This window comes from Eutrigla gurnardus (assembly GCF_963514095.1).
Source record: "Eutrigla gurnardus genome assembly, chromosome: 24".
NCBI lineage: Eukaryota > Metazoa > Chordata > Actinopteri > Perciformes > Triglidae > Eutrigla > Eutrigla gurnardus.
In genome coordinates this window covers 7,861,195-7,878,794 of record NC_139935.1, presented here as the reverse complement: position 1 = coordinate 7,878,794, position 17,600 = coordinate 7,861,195, and the positions used below count along the sequence as shown (strand labels likewise).

The 17,600-nt window shown below is 40.2% G+C and overlaps 1 protein-coding gene across 3 annotated transcripts in view; it reads left to right on the top strand.

Annotated features, from left to right (window-relative positions):
* The first annotated feature begins 376 nt into the window (after positions 1-376).
* Positions 377-17,600, top strand: part of LOC311010157 (double-stranded RNA-specific editase 1-like) — a 29,822-nt gene continuing 12,598 nt past the window's right edge. For 2 of the 3 annotated variants that reach the window (XM_084004706.1, XM_084004705.1), the window contains exons 1-3: positions 377-521; positions 12,598-12,647; positions 13,574-13,662. The gene's annotated coding sequence lies outside the window, so the exon portion shown is untranslated. The remainder of the gene's footprint in view (positions 522-12,597; positions 12,648-13,573; positions 13,663-17,600) is intronic. The other variant, XM_084004707.1, reaches the window with a different exon arrangement.

Sequence of the window (17,600 nt, the reverse complement as noted above, 5' to 3'; positions counted from 1 at the left end):
AATGCCTAATTTGGATAGTTAAACATAACGTCAGAAAACTTGTAGAACAAAAACAAAATAATTATCTAAATGTAAATTATTAATTGGAGAAGTTTCATGGTAATGTGTTTTGTCATTCGGCTTTAATCATAAAATATAAGTGATATAATATTATTATTTTTTTAGCCCTTGAGCCCAACCGTGTTATAAGTATTTAATTTTCACATGAAGATATTTATATTTAGTGTTGCTCTAGAAGCCAGTGTTGCACGCGCCGTGTTTCCCCCCCTGTCCCGGCCTGTCCAATCAGCGTGTCCGCTGGAGCATAATGCACCCATGTGGCCTCATTTCTCAGCGCCCGCCTCTTTCCCCTCGTCCAATAGGAAGAGGCGGCTTCTGGAGCAGCCAGGAACGACCTCGCCTGGAAGATGTTGCTCAGTGATTCCGTGTGTTCACCGGCGCCGTGGAGCTCAGCCGCCGCAGTGTCACCTGCACCAGACTCCGTTGGCTTTACCACGAATTCTGACTGAACTCGGCTCACAGTGAGTACCCTTTAATGGGTCGCTTTTTTTTTTTGCTCGAGTTCACGCGACGTCTATCTTCGCCAATTCAAAACTCCGTGTTAAAATGTGCCAATATAACCTCACACCTCTCCTTTTACATTCAACCATTCTTAACAAATACGTCACACTGACTCACACGTATACTGTAAGGGGGAAATCAGCGGCTAATCACAACTTCGTTAACAGGCTATAACGCTTCTCGTCAGAGAAGAAAACAGGTGATACGAGAGGCAAAGCTGTTGTATTATTGGACCTGCTGCTTCAATATGTTGTATAAGTCCGCCGAATGGAAGGGTCAGTCCGAATGAGTAAGACAGACCCTTTTAATTATTTTTTTCTGTCGAATAGGATACCGAATGTCACGTTTTCCTATAATTTACAGTTTAGTCGATTGAGTTTGGCGTGGGGGACGCTCAGCACGACTCTTACAAATATCTACTGTAAGCAATATGACCATATTTGAAGACTGGACAACTGTATATTATTTGAATTAGCAATTTAATGAACAGGCTCACGCTCGTTACAGCACAGCCCGGTGGATTTGGTGATACAAGAAGAAGCAAAGCTGTTGTATTTTTGGACCTACACCTGCAATATGTTTTATATGTATGCCGAATTAAAGGGTCAGTCCGAATGAATAAGAGAGAATTTGTGTCATATAGGATTTTACTGGGTATGCAGTTTTCCCTTTAATTAATAGTTTATTTGATTGATTTGTACAGAGGGAAACGCTGGGCAAGCACAATTCCTACAAATATCCACTGTAGATGTGTGGAAATATTTGAAGAATTGACAATATGATGATATTTAGAGTTTGTTATTTATCAACATGAGTGTTTCACAAAACCTCAACATCAAATCTTGATTTTCTTATCAACAAAAATACAGAACATTGTCAGTAAACATTCCTAAAAGTTGACATTTTATAGAAGGAAACACTGCATTTTTACCAATAGAGGTCTTCAACTTAACATTCGCTGCTCCCACAAAATCAGACATCCAGAACATTCATTTTGCACGCAATTATTTGTTGATATGAGTGCAAACATCCATTAGTGTTGTTCTTTATTTGTCCCTTTTGGTTTGCACTCTCACTAATGACGAGCCGCGGTAGCCCACGCTTAATGGAAGCCGAGTGTTAAAATCAACATCGTGCCTTGAGGCTAAATCGTCCGAGGAGTCATTTCAAATACAACAGGACGGGAAAGTTGTAAATTCCCGACTCGCAGAATGGGTGTGTTAAACAATCCACTTCCTTGGAAACGTGCATTAATTATGCATCACACATTAAAGAGACTATTCTAGTATGAAGACGGATCATCCCGTGTTATTCCCCTGTGAGGAAAACGGCCTTTGGCTGCAACGGAACGCCTATTTGGCAAATTAATTTGTGCTGCGATTACTTCTGGCCTCTGCGTGGCTTGGCTCAACTTGCCGTAGGCCTTTTTTTTTTTTTTTTTGTGCTCTTGTCTTCCACTTAGCCTACATGCACAAAAATAGAGTGAAAAAGGCGGATGACAAAATGCATGTTCACTTCCACGCACGGACGTTCAAAGTGTGACTCAGTGAGCTCATTCTATTGTGTTTAGTTGGAATCAAGCTCGTAACTGTGCTGAATATCGGATGACATTATCTGCATCTCTCTGAAAACCTTTGAGCCTTTTTGAAATGTTTAAATGTTGTCCAAGGAATTGCAGCCTAACACGTAGGGGTGAGTATTGGCAAGAACCTCACAATACGATACGTATCACGATACTTTGGTCACGATACGCATCACGATATCACAATATTGCGATATAAAGATGTAAACACAAGTACCTTATATGTACATCAGATGATATTGATCAGAGGACAAATTGAGTCAAAACTATTTAATTCAAAACAGCCTCTCCATTTCATATATTCCCATGAAATTCACTGGAATAAATATTGAAAATAAAATGAAAAAGGATAAAATACTGCATTCACAATCTATCTTTGGAGTTGAAAAATCGATATTGTATTGGGCGGCAAAGTATCTCGATATATTGCCGTATCAATATTTTTACCCACCCCTACTAACACGCCTTAAATACATACATTCTGCATAAATGATCAGCTTTTATTTGACTCAGAAATAGAAATAACAGCTAACCTGTGTCACCAGCTATTGCATGAGTTAATTCCTTTTATGTACATGAAGACTCTGACGCAGGAGGCCAGAGTTCGTGTGACATTTATCTTATGATCGTGATTATGAATGTGTGACATTTCGCGTGTTCATCTTGTCCTGCCAACAAAGACATTAAATTAACAACGATATAAAAACCGAGGAAGGAAGCAAGTCCAAGTCCCGGATCGGTGTTTGACAGTTTGGCTTGATAAATGCTCGGCTCAGCACTTCAAAAAGAACGTGGCGGAGGTATAAAAGGAATAGAAAGTGATTTAGATGCGTTCGCTCTGCTTAGTGACCGTCTTTCTTTGGTTTCTTGGACCCGATCCGCCGCAAGGCTCCACTCTCGGGGATTAGCGGGGCAGGCCGGGTGGTCGCACCACTTCGTAGACTGCTGAATCCTCTTTTCCACAATTAATGTGGCTTCAGATTAACCCCGACGTCTTACACGACTTGTTACTTGTTTCATACGGCAGCACGGGCAGAATCCTGAGGATGTGAAGTGGAAAAGAAGCATGATTGTGAGTGTCCTGAATGTTCCGGTTCCGGTTTGCTGGTTTATATGTTAGAAATGAGGGAAAACGACTGATTTGATTTTTTGAGGGTCAGCTGTGACCCGGGCCGAGGAAGCAGCTGTAGACAGGTCTGCTCTTCTATTTAATTCATGAATTAACTCCACGTTGATGCTGATTTGAGGTCTAAGTGCACATTGTTGCTGCAAAACTGCAGTTAAATAAAGCATTCATTAAGAATCGGCTTGATAAACGCGTCCCTGCCGAAACCTTCCCCTTTCCCACCTTAACAACGCACCCTTGAACTCGACACGTTGTCGGAGCAAAGTGTTGAGGTGCGCGGGGATGTCCTCTTTTATCTTAATGACAGCCGGGTCCCGGCAGCGGCAGCGGCGGCGGCGGCTGGATGAAGAGGAAGTGCCCTTATCTCAGAGAGGACAAGAGGCTACACGCCGGTGTGGAATCCTGAAGGGGATTCAGGATCCTGGTACGGCAAGGTGACCGGCCTCGCCGCTCTGCCGGGTAGACATGAACACTGGAATATTATTCCATATATTGCATTATCTTCCTCATGATAAAGCAGAATGATGGTCTATTTCTGTTCATCTAATATTAGATCATGTTTTATTTCATAAGTCGGGCTATTACTTCAACTCATTTATCCAATATATATATATATATTAACGTTCTCATATTTGACCTTTTGACGATTCTAAATATACGTTTATAAAATGGTTTCAAAGCCGAGCAGCAACAGACAGGAAGTCGAGATGAGAGGAATACTTTGGAGATCCAGAAACGACCACAGGTTGAGGCGAGCTGAAGTGGAAAGAAAAAGAAAGGAAACGCCGCGACCACAAATATGCTCTAGTAGCACAAAAACATCCCTTTGGATCTTTCTTTTTTTTAATACCCTCATAACTCATGTTCATAATGTTCCCTCTATGAACGCAAAGAGCTGTGTGACACGTTTTTATTCTGCATGTCGTAAACTTGCCTTCTCATAAAAGTGAGCACTTGAGACTTGCATTCTTCTCCCTTGTAGTGTAGAAATAGAAGTGGTCTGTTTGGAGTGATCATGTGACTAATAGAAAGAAAATGGCGATTGTTGTTGATGTTATAGTTGTTTTGATTTGCGTAGAAAGGAGATTTTTGATTTTGTTGTTAGTTGCTATGGTGACAACGCAACTACAAAGTGATGTGCCGCCGTGGAGCTCACTTAAATATTTCATGGGTCGCCGGCTTGATGAATCATTTATCATTCAGATTTTTATTTTTATTTATTTTTTTCTCCCTCACCTCCTCTTTAATTCGTTCAGGTGCAGGCGGACCTCCGATCCACCGCGGATGTAAACCGTGCATGTGATGGCGGCGCTCTGCCGCATCAACAGTTTATGATCCGCGCCGAGATATCGGAGGTGTTGACGATCGGTTCCGATAATTACACCGAGCACTACTCTCAACACGCCATTAATCACGTTTTAGTGTGTGAGTGTGATCGGGAGGTCCTGAAGCAAAGAGAGGATTTTTAAAAACCAGCAGAATCGCTTTTTGAAGGTAAATTAAGACATTTATTAGAGAGGGAATCATGAGAACTCAAAGCTCATCATAATACAGAATTAAAAGCCAAAATATCCATTCATGTATTTCCTTATCATCTGAATTTTGTGTTTTAGTATGTTGGACATTTGCTCTCTTCAATTTCAAATTTCACTATCACAAATGCATCATGGGATGTGTTCTGGTGCTCCAGGGCTGCTGCAGGTTAGTTATCAGAGATGGGTCCGTCCACGTGAGGTTGTCGTACGACGAGCAAAGGATCCCTAACCCCCCCCCCCCTTCCTCCCTCTTGATCCGCCACGTCTCGAACACACTGCGGTTGAAGTGGGAGCCCGGAGGTGGATTTTTGAAAGGGCTGCAGATCGCGAGCGCTGGATAGTGGGATACAGCAGCGAGGATGACGAGGTTAACTCAGGACGCTGCCACAAGCTGCTTACGCAACCGCTGCAGACTGGATCCAGTGTTTCTCCCTCCTGTCGTCATTGCTGACAACAAACGAGTTCCCGTCGCGCGGCGTCTTAATGTGGCGACGTTATAAACCCGGGCTTTCTGATTCATTGATGTGGGGATTTAAAAAAGCCTTTTAAAATGTGGTCATAAATTCGATTTTAACTTGAATGATCCGTTCCATCTCTGGATGTCAGCCGGAATCACATCACTCTGTTTTGGTGAGAGGGTGGGCGGCAAGGGCAGTTACTCATGCTTTTATTGTGAAAGGTAGTAGACGGACTGACCAAAACTCCACCTCTGTTTCGACCAACTTCCTGCCAATCAGCTGACCTTTACCCATGACCTCACCGGGAAAACACACCACCTAGTTGACCAAAGATCAACTTGTATTTGCAATATTAATAGCTCATAAGTTATATATATTGCCATGCAAAATATTGCGAAACTACGCAGCATTTCCCTCCGCACCGTGACTTTTCCCTCTCCCCTAACGTTTGGAACTTCCACGCCAAATTGCATGTGTCTCACACCTCCAGCTTGTGACAGTCCGTGTCTGTGCTGCAGCACCTCAGGGAGACAAGCTGAGCCTTCGTCCCTCCTCCCTCCTCCTCCTCCTCCTCTGCTGGCAGATGACATGACCGACGGCCACAGAGAGCAGACAGGCGATCCAGCCAGAGATCGCATCCTTCTGTCTGCTGGGGAGCTATCTACGCTATCTCCCAGAACCTCAACATTTGATGACGTTCGGTTGGTCCGGTGGGGGCAAATAGCCTTTCTAAAAAAAGAAACTGAATGATGTGTCAATGCGAATAAGCGTCTTTGAGCTTCTGGAAGAGGGTTATATAAAACCGATGTATTATTAGTAGTAGTAGTTATAAATATTGCAATAATAGGTCCATTGTGATTCTGTGATCCCCGTTATAGGAGTAAAGGGATGAGTCAATAGAGGTATAATTATAATATGGGGATGATTGCCATGTTAATAATAGAAATCTCATCCTTTTTTTTATTGTGCATTCTCAATAACGTTTGACCCAGGTGGCAGCCTTTCTGAAAAGAAGTGAAGCCAAAACTGAAGTGCCTTAAACTTGCATTCTGATTGTGGAAAAAGAAGTCTGTGAGAAAATGAGTCGACGCCTTAGCTACTAAAATGACTTGAGCACTTAGATGTAAATTTGACCTTGAATTGTGAAGCTAACTTTGTTTACAACACCCGTCGCTCCTCCTCAGTCCAAATATGGTCACTTCCTTCACTGTTTGCAAAAATTCAAGATGGCGACGGCTAAAATGCCTTGAAAATATAGTCCACAAACCAGCGGGTGACGTCACCATGACTACCTCCACTTACAATCTGTGCTTTTACCGGGGGAAAAAACCTTTTACATTTTAATTAATTAAATATGTCGTAATGAATCAAATTAAGCTAATGGCAATCTTCCCTTTAGATGTGGATGTTGTGAAGATGTCCGCCATCGAGGTGTTGTAATGTTGAAGGTCGCAGGAATGTGACCCCTCTAGTGTCCCCTGGGCCCCGCCCCCCCTTTCATTTTCATCTCAATGTCAATACCACACGGGGGGAGTCAATGGCGTGCAGTTAATGTGTGGTTGGCTCGCCGATCGTGTGTCGGCGGCGCGTCCCCTCGGCCCGGCTGCTTCCATCAAGACGGACATTTACCGATACAGCAAGAGACAGCCAATCGAACGGCCCCGTGCGCCGGAGTAATTCAACAGCGCTCTGGGGACTCGTTCAGTGGAGTGGCTGCACAGATAAAAGCTCCCAACATGAAGGAAAGGAAACCTAAAAGGATGAGGGGCTTGATAGTGATACCTTTATTCTGAAGGGTTCAACAGCTGCCTCAACTGGTGCGATGTGCTTTCCACGCAGTGTGTGGATGATGATACGTTTTTCTAATTTTGACTAATTAGAGGCAAGTTAGAGAGCCACCTTGCTAATTCCACCATGCCTTCATGCTACATTAGTAGGGAAAAGCATCTATACATAGTATTATATTATACAAAATGTCTTTGTCTTTGGATGGACAAATATTTTGATTGTCAACTGAAAATTTCTGACATTTTATGGACCAAACTATTAATTGATTATGTGCGAGTAGAAGTAGGAATCACCCACAATATGATATTATCACGATACTTCTTATTCTTCATATATTGTCAAATAGGTGCATCATATAACCGTGGATGTGATTTAAAAGGACATTTTCATCCAGTTTCTTCAGCGTCAACAATGGAGCGTGTCCCCTGCTTGGATTGAGGGTTATTTCGTATTCATTTATGTATTCATTAAGACTTTCTACGCGCTGGGTGAGTATAAGTATAGATCCCCCTTGTGACGCTAACGCACTGAGCACAGGTTTGATTTTGCAGGTTTGAATAAACATGAGAGCACACGTGTGATGTGTGCGGTTATGATTTGATTATTTCCTCTCTGCTGCTGCAGGTCGATCACATTAGATGACCTGCCTGTTTCTGATGTAAATGCTGACTTTGGGTTCCCCGCCACCCATTCTTGTCCTCATCGGGCCCCTAAACTCCCCCACCGATCCCATCCCGTCAACCCCCCCCCCCCCCCCCCCCCCCCAAAAAACTGCCTGATAAATATGCAAATGCATGAAAGTAGGTTACAGACATCCCCTTGTGTTTGCCTCTCATCTGTCTGTGCTGTGGGATTCAGGAAAAAGGCAGGAGATGTACATCCTGTAGCCTCCGGTCTGTGATCCAGCACACGTCTGGACCGACCAGGGTTTTATATATCAGAGCGAGTCGTGTGTGGTTTTCTTTTTTTAATTGGCTGAGGCTGCGTCTTGGCTTGTGGAGGACACTTAAGGTCAACCAGCTCTGAGGATGATGCATCCCCCTGCAGCTCGAGGAGTCTGCAGCAGCCTGAGCTTCTGCGGATCACTCGTGATATTTAAAGCTTTGTGTCCCTTGTGAAGCCGATACTCTCGATATTAACGTTATATTACTTATGATGTACTTATAAATTAAACCTTTTAGTAATTTATCATCTAAATCTAATATCTAAACTAAACCTAATGTTTTGTTGTCTAAACCTAACATTGGTTTTGTTGTCTAAGCCTAACGTTTTGTTGTCTAAACCTAACGTTGGTTTTGTTGTCTAAACGTTTTGTTGTCTAAACCTAAGGGGTATTCCACCAAACTCGCTAATTAAAGCGGCGCTTACTGGTTAAGCCTGGTTAGAACTAACGCCAACTTCCACTTGCGGCTAAACCCATTCCATTAACGCATTTCAGCCGCGCCTTGTTGAGGCTTATTCAAGCCAGGTTCACGTTGTCGTGTGTTACGCCGGTCACGGGATATGAAGCCAGACCAGAACCGTGAATGTCGAATCATCGAGAAAATGGAAGAAAAGACCAGAGCAAAAATTATTGATTGAACTGTATGAGGAGTATAAACCCATCATAACCAAAAAAGGGAATACTGTAGTGATAAAAAAAATCGCGAGGCTGCTTGGGCAAGAATTGCCGAGCGATTAAATACGGAAGTACCGTTAAGAGTATGTTCTGATATAACACTGACTACAACTTCTCGAACGTGAGGATAGTGTAGCTATATGTGGCTGAAAATTGCATGCAGCAATGCCTTTGTCATTGGGATCTATAACATGCTATTAATAATAACATCTTTATGCCTATCATGTTTTTGCAAGTTATATTTGGGTTCGGGGGAAATTGTATGACATATTTATCATAGTTAAGGTAAAATGTTGGTCTAATTCTCTGATCTAAAGACAATTATACAGGCAAAAAAAAAAACACACATGAGATGAACCTGCGATGCCCACATTCGAGGGCAGGTGCATCACCACTCACCCAACTGGGGGCTTTAGATAATAATAATATGACCAGTCGGTCTTAAACAAAATAAACGATTTATTCATATTTTTTTAATTGCATCATGTATTTTTAGACCCTTGATGAAAATATAGTCTGTTTGTACTTCATATATGTAATTTTGGTAATTTTTGGTCTTTCACGTGACGAAATCACGAGGACTAGGCTTGGCGGAACCTTCCGTTGGTTTTGTTGTCTAAACCTAACGTTGGTTTTGTTGTCTAAACCTAATGTTTTGTTGTCTAAACCTAACGTTAATTTTGTTCTCTAAACCTAACGTTTTGTTGTCTAAACCTAATGTTTTGTTGTCTAAACCTAACGTTGTTTTGTTGTCTAAACCTAATGTTTTGTTCTCTAAACCTAACGTTGGTTTTGTTGTCTAAACCTCACGTTTGTTTTGTTGTCTAAACCTAACGTTGTTTTGTTGTCTAAACCTAACGTTAATTTTGTTCTCTTAACCTAACGTTTTGTTGTCTAATCCTAACGTTGTTTTGTTGTCTAAACCTAACGTTGTTTTGTTATCTAAACCTAACATTGGTTCTGTTGTCTAAACCTAACGTTGGTTTTGTTGTCTAAACCTAACATTGGTTCTGTTGTCTAAACCTAACGTTGGTTTTGTTGTCTAAACCTAACGTTGTTTAGTTGTCTAAACCTAACGTTGTTTTGTTGTCTAAACCTAACGCTGTTTTGTTGTCTAAACCTAACGTTGGTTTTGTTGTCTAAACCTAACGTTGTTTAGTTGTCTAAACCTAACGTTGTTTTGTTGTCTAAACCTAACGCTGTTTTGTTGTCTAAACCTAACGTTGGTTTTGTTGTCTAAACCTAACGTTGTTTTGTTGTCTAAACCTAACGCTGTTTTGTTGTCTAAACCTAACGTTGGTTTTGTTGTCTAAACCTAACATTGTTTTGTTGTCTAAACCTAACGTTGGTTTTGTTGTCTAAACCTAGCGTTGGTTTTGTTGTTTAAACCTAGCGTTGGTTTTGTTGTTTAAACCTAATGTTGGTTTTGTTGTCTTGAGCTAACGTGGTTTTGTTGTCTAAACTAGGCCTGTTCGATTAATCGATTTTAAATCGTAATCGCGATTATGTAGTTAGGACGATGTTAAAAACTGAAAATCGTAAAATCGATTTTTCAAAAAGCTAAAGTTCTGCACTTTATTCATTCATTTTTGTTTAATGGACACACCTTAAGATACATGTGAAAGTGAGGTTTTTCTCTTAATCCCAAAGGGATTGTTTTTTTTTTGTTGTTGTTTACAAGAGATCTACAAGAAGATAACATGGAGCAAAGCCAGATGGCAAAAGTTCATTAATTGTTCTTTATATTAATCCCTTGAGAGATTTTTTGTTTAATAAGAGCAAGGTTTGCACTCAAATCCCAATGGGGAAATTATTTGCAAAATGTTCAATAAAAAACAGCATATTTGAAATTATTTCTTTGCCTTTTGTCATTTCACAAAATAATCGTAATCGTAATCGAAAATCGGATTTTGAGAGAAGAAAATCGGGATTTTATTTTTGGGCAAAATCGAACAGCCCTAGTCTAAACCTAACGTTAGTTTGTTGTCTACACAAACTAACGTTGGGTTTGTTGTCTTGAGCTAACGTGGTTTTGTTGTCTAAACCTAACGTTAGTTTGTTGTCTACATAAACAAACGTTGGGTTTGTTGTCTTGAGCTAACGGTGCGTAGTTATTTTCAGCCCAACCGTGACGTTTTCCTGCGGTGGATGAGTCGCCTGAAGGTCACAGTCATTGTGTAATATCGTCTGACAGCAAAAGAAGTCGTACGCAGCGAGATGGAAATAATGGACCCTTCATGTTCCTCAGTACAAACCAGATTCAAGGCTGTGACTGTATCACGCACAGTCGTGAGACTCTTGTATACAGAACTACTGGCTCATCATTCACTCAATGGTTGCAGAGAACATTCCAGTATGTCAGAAGCATTGTGGGTACCCCCCCCAACCCTGTTGTGTCGTCAAAGTACCATCTGCTGGTCTGCTTCAGTAAACAATAGCTCTTGTTAGACAAACGCCTCGTTTTGTTCTCCTCACAAACACTCCAAGTGCAGGAATGTTGGATTTCTTCATTCAGAAGGAGCTGACTGATGAGTGCCGATAAAACCGCTGCTAACTACGACATTACATCGAGGCTTAGCGTATTTTTTTCCGATGGCTCCAAATGTGTGAAAAGGAGCTGTTGGTTGTGCAATACGGCATGCGTTGGTGTGAAATCCATTCTTGTCTTTTAATTAAACTCCAGCATCTGTTTGAGCTCTGCACGCCCGCCTCATGAACAACATGGGAACTTAGAAACGGGATTGATGGCGACAGATCGGGCTGGTTCTTCATATATTTCAGAAAAATACATTAAAACAATGTAAAAATGTACAGAAAGTAAATCAGGGCAGTAACAGTTGTCATGTTGGTATTGGCAATCATTTTGAGATGTTGGCAATCAGCTGTTGGCTTTTAGTTGTTTGTGAATGGTGGGCGGGACTTCCAGTGAAAGATACCTCCCCATTGGCCGTTAGTTTTGCTCGTCAATCTATTTTTTGATTGCACGACAAAGAAATCAAATTAACTCAATCCAAAGTCTGTCAACGTATTTATACCATGTGATTACTGGGTCCAAATAATTATTGTTATAAAGCTTTTTGAAAGTATTTTAGAAGGACTTATCAACGCATCATCGTTCTATAACGCATTATAATGTGAATGATTATGATACATTTCATATTCCCCGTCTGCAGTTACATTTTTAGAATCTGCTTTTTTACTGTTTACTTATGTAATACTGTGAGTTTTCCCGTGTAAATGCTTCCTAATGCGCTATGATTATTGTTAGGAATATTCACCAAAAGCTAATTTAATTAAGGAGTATTTGTGTTGGTTGCTTATTATCTCTGCTGTCATGTGACCGCGTTCTATGTTGAATTATGAGAATCAGCTCCTTGGCCTGTGAGGAATGTTAAGATGCATAGAAGAGTGGAGGAAGACAGAATATTTTACATGGAGTTCAGTCAGTGATGTGAAGTACTGCTGCGCCACCTACAGGCCGCACACTGTAACTGCAGCTTCATGGAGACTGATTTAACAGCAGAATGATTAATTCCCTTATTTATTTTCACCTCATAATCATAATTATTAGTTTTATTTATAATATTCCACATTCCATTACTATTCAAAATAACAATACTTTATTATTATCATCATTATTATTATTAATAAATATTATCATAATTATTGTTTTTATTTGATTTGCTTTCTTTTTCTTTCCATTATTATTATCATTATTTTATCATCATTACTATTATTTGTTTTGTTGGTTATTTTCCCCTTTTTACACTACTATTATTATGTTAATTTGCATTATCATTATTATTTTTAGTTTTTTTTTGCTATCTTCTCCTTAATCATTACTAAATATTATCACTATTTTGTATTATAAAAAATAACTGCAAAGTTTGTGGCGTCATTCTAACCAGACCATGTTTTCTTTATTTCAGAGCACAATCCTGGTGAAGTCCTTCCAGACCCTGAAGAAGCCATTAACCAGGTTGGTTGGACTCTTTGATCCTCTATATTATATATTATATCCACATATTTTCAGAAACACATTTTTGACAAATTAGTTTCATGATGTCAGGGCGAAATCTGGGAGAAACAGCCCACCTGCTCCAAATGGAAAGGTGTCCCCCCTCCCCCCCCCCCGGGAGGGAGAGCATTGCACTTTCATATTCATTTCAATGATCATCATCATCATCATCATAATACCTTGGGAATGAAGAAAAAGTGCTGCAAGTGTCGACTCTTGTGTTGCTGTTGTAATTACCCCCATAAACCACCAGATGGCAGCGGCGACTTTCAAGCCTCACTTTTCACTCAACACGTACTGTTTTCCTTATTTTACAAATAATTGTGGTCTTTTAAAATGCATACACATCCAGAAGTACCTCCATTTCAGAAAAATTGAAGATTTTTTAAATATTTGAAATAGTAATAGTAGTAGCATTAATATAGTATTTATTTATTTTATTTTTAAATGTACTTATTGTAGTTATTATTATTTCATCCTTATTGACAGTTTTCCAAAAAGACTGCCCATAAAAATAGATTTAAAAACGCATTTAATTTATTGGAAAACATAAAATACTGTTGAAAAGGTTAGAGCTTATATTACTGACCCAGTTGACCTTTAACCCTTTCATGACTTGGTTTACAATATTTAAAAAAAACAAAGCTTGAAATGTTCCATACAAAATAATGATCATACCTCAGTTTTATGATTTTACCACCTTATATCTGACTTTTTTTTAATTAAAGTAAATTCTACAAAATTCAAACAACCTATGAAAGCACATCGTTTATGCTTTAATTTATCATATTTACCTGATTATTGATTCACTGATTACCAAATATTATAAGCCTTTGTCTGGTGCTTCAGCCTTCTTCACTTAATTTCTCTGAACTTTCCTCCTCCAGTCCTTTATGGGGATCAGCGGAACCAATCAGAAACCTGCTAATCCGGATCAGCTGACGCGCCTTCAACCGTCGACATCATAGGAACACGGGTAAGAACAACGAATCAAATGTTGACTTTTCTTCAGATCAAACTTCAGAATTTGCTTTAATTAGTGCTTTATTAAATAATAATAGCGTCGCTTTGATAGAGCAACGGTTTTCTTGTTCTTGATAATAAGACCAATTTTAATTCATAAAGCAAACTTAAAAAGCCAAACAGATGCTTCACATACAGGATAAAAGCAAATATAGTATAACTAATGAATTCTAAGGGTTGAAATAGGATAAATAAAACGATGAAAACCTTTCCAGAGCCAAGTTTAAAAGTCATTTCTACTAATAATGACTCGACGCTGCTGCATATTCAAGTTGAGCGTGTGGCTTTGAAGAGAGGGAGGAGACAGCCCGGCGTTTACGTGACAGCCAGCCAATGTGCCGGCAGCCTCCCCTCCCCTCCCCTGACTCTGAAGTCGCGTGGACCCTCGGCGTCTCCACTCGGCATCGGGCTGCGAGCCTGCAGGCGAGCTGAGGGGGGGGAGACAGATTTACACGGCGTCATGTCTCTGCTGCTGGACGGCTCTCACACCACGGCCACCTACTACTGTCTGATCCGCCGCAGGTGCAAGAGGAGGAGGAAGAAACGCTGCGAGCGCAAAGGTAAGCCTCCGTGCTGAGGCTCGTCGGCCGGCGGTAATGATGCTGCTGGGAAGAGGCTGCTTTTTTCAGTGGCAGGAGCTCTATTATAGGCATCAACTTCATCATGATACTAGTGGAAATGATGCAGAACTACTTGAGGTGTTTAGTTGGTAGTGATGGAACAGAAGTCATTATATTGTCAATTATGTCAAGTTTCCCCCCTTTCACACGTAACAAAAATGTTTCATTCTTTGTGTAATTCTTTATACCGTAATTATAATGTCAATAACAGGATGATGTCAAATCTGCCATTTAGAAGATGTTAATAATTTAAAGTGCAAAAGTGGGCTTTCAACACCCTGCATTGAATTTTTCTCCCTTTTGACTCTTTAATAATGTCGTTTAATGGACAAAAGCAACATGAGATGTGTGAAAAATAGAACATTTTATGTGTAGAATGTTATTTTTAAATCATAAACAAATACATAGTCATGTGAAAACAACCAAAAGTCGGCACTTCCTTCGATCTGGATTATTATTTACTGTATTTTCATTAAAAAAATGATCTTGCTAATATAGAAAACATTAAATAAGTAAAATAAGATTTGTTTTAAAAAAATAGCACCACTGAGTGGGTCTTTGTTACATGATAATTAATTTATTGGCCGATACAGATAATTAATCAAGCATCAAGACTTCCATGCAAGAGGCAGTTGCCCCCTGATGGCCAGCAGAGAGAATGCAGGTTTAAGGCATTTGGCTTTGGCTTCACTTTTCTGAACCAGAGGTTGCCGCCTGGTTGCCACTTATCCCCATGTGATCGGGGTCATAGTGTCTTTTCATGATATAAAGTTGCATGACTATGGAGCAATAAGTCAACGTTGATTTGATTTCACATGACATGAACAGTGGTCTCCTGGGTGAAAGTCCTGTGTTTGTTTGAAAAGGTTGTACCATATACTATAATAGATGAAAAAAAACCACATGAAGTGCTCATCAAATATGATGTTTTGTTATGAATTAAACTAACACATTTTCAAAAAAGTATACCTGAAACATTTAATCGATCTATTCTGATCATTACGGTAGTTTGCAGTGTGGCCTGATTAATCCTCGTCGTGGAGTATCATAATTAGTGAATTTATTTTTTAATCTGAAATGTTAACCCTGTTATTATGACTGAAACATACTCCAGCTGTGCCAGACTCCTCGGCTCCTCAGGAAAGCCTTCCTCTCCTCTCCTCAGCAAATGTCAGACATGTATGTATTTAATATTTCAACACGCTCTCGCTGAACACGCTTGGTTTGCTCTGAAAACCCTCTGCTAATATTCTCTCTCGCTGCAAAAGTCAAGTGCACTTAATCCTCCCATTAATTCAAATTCCAGCAACCCCGCACAAAAAGCCAAAGCAGCAGGTGCACTGCGATTTTTCCTCTTTTTTTTTTGTCTTTTTATCCCACTCGGGAATCTTCAATTTAGAGAGCGTGGTAAACAGTTTTAATGTTTTGGAAAAGGGAGCCATTGTGCGTACTTTGCATGCGGGGCGAGTGAGAAGCCCATCATTTCCCGCGCCTCTGCTAAGCGGCGTGTTGCGAGATGAACTGGAGTGTGAGTTTAATCTACTGGGAGCAAAAGTGAATTTGCGACGAGGTCTAAGCCGATGTGCTCTGTGAGGCGTTCGCCGCACGCCGCTGCTAAGGGATGTGTCTGTCGGCCCAAAACCGCCCGCCGCCGCCGCCACAGATCTCTGTGATGTGGAGGGGTTGATACAGCCTCCCCCACCTCCCCTCACCCTCCTCCCTACTGGGTTGGCCTGAAGCTCTGCTGATAACTCTCCCCCCCCCCTCCTGCTGTCCATCAAAACCCTCAGGTAGAGGACCTGCATCACTTTCGCTAATATTGACTTTTAATTTGAGCTGGATTCTATGGAAGATTTGCATCAGCTGAAAGGGGAACTAAACCCAACCGTGCTGGGAGATTCCACCAGAGTCCGTGTGCCGAGGGAGGGGGGAGGAGGGAGGCCAACTGTCAAAGTTGATGGACAGTCACTTTGAAGCCGACGGGGACGGATCCAGCTTGTGAGGCATCAGCGGACACGCCGACCTGTCCGTCAGCTCCTGGTCTCGCTAATCCCGATGCCATAGGGTGTGAAATTCAACATCACCCCCCCTCCCCTCACCTCTCTCCGGGAGATAGCGGAGGACCCGGCCTCGACTGGGGCGAGGAGAACGGCGATAGCCATCTGTTGTGCGCGGCGATGCGGAGAGAATAGGTTGGAGGTGGAGGAGGGTCGGAGGAGGAATCTCTCACGCCCACATGCCTTATAGAAAATATAAACACGTGTGAGAGGTCGGGAGCTCTTCGCTGCTGTCACATAAGCTCCTTCTTATAGATGTTTTTATGTTTTATTTTGAAATCTCTAAAGATTTTAAAATGCATGTCTTACTCCCCGGGGTTTCCCTTTTAAAGTAGCACAGGAGTCATTTTAACGACATAATGTTAGTTACCTCTTCTATACTCCTTGTCAACCCACAGCTGGTTGCTAGGCGACGGAAGGTGATGTAAACACTTCCTCCGTAGACCAGACCGTCTTTTGTCAGAGACCGCTCAGTTCGGACTATGCAGTCTTTATAGGAAGGATGTATCGTTTTAAATGTTGTGAAACTCAACAAAAAATGTAACGTGCATTCATAATCAGATTTTAATATTTTGAATAAATATATTTTTATTAAAATAAAAAAATGTAAAGTAAGGCATGTCAAAAAAGCCATTAAAAAAGTAAAAAAGTAAAAAAAAAAAAATATTTGAATATTATTAATATATATATTTAAAAAAAATGTAATGTACAGTAAGATGTCAAAAAAAGACCATTAAAAAAGTCAAAATGAATAAATAAATATTTGAATATTATTAATAAATATGTTTTTATAAAAATGAAATTATTGTAAGGCATGTCAAAAAAGGCCATTAAAAAGTACAAATAAATAAATAAATTATAATATTTGAATATTATTAATAAATATATTTTTATAAAAATGAAATGTATAGTAAGACATGTCAAAAAAGGCCATTAAAAAAGTCAAAATAAATAATATTTGAATATTATTCATAAATATATTTTATAATAATGAAATACAGTATGACATGTCAAAAAAGGCCATTAAAAATTCAAAATAAATAAATAATAATAATTGTATATGTTCCCCTGTATGTGGCTGTATGGGGACGTAAAGCTGCATGTATGTATTCTCTGGTAACCCTTTGGAGAAAACAACACTATAACCCATAAACTTCTCAATTGAGCAGGCTAAAACCCATTTATTTCCCCATTTAGTCGTTAAAGTTCCCTCT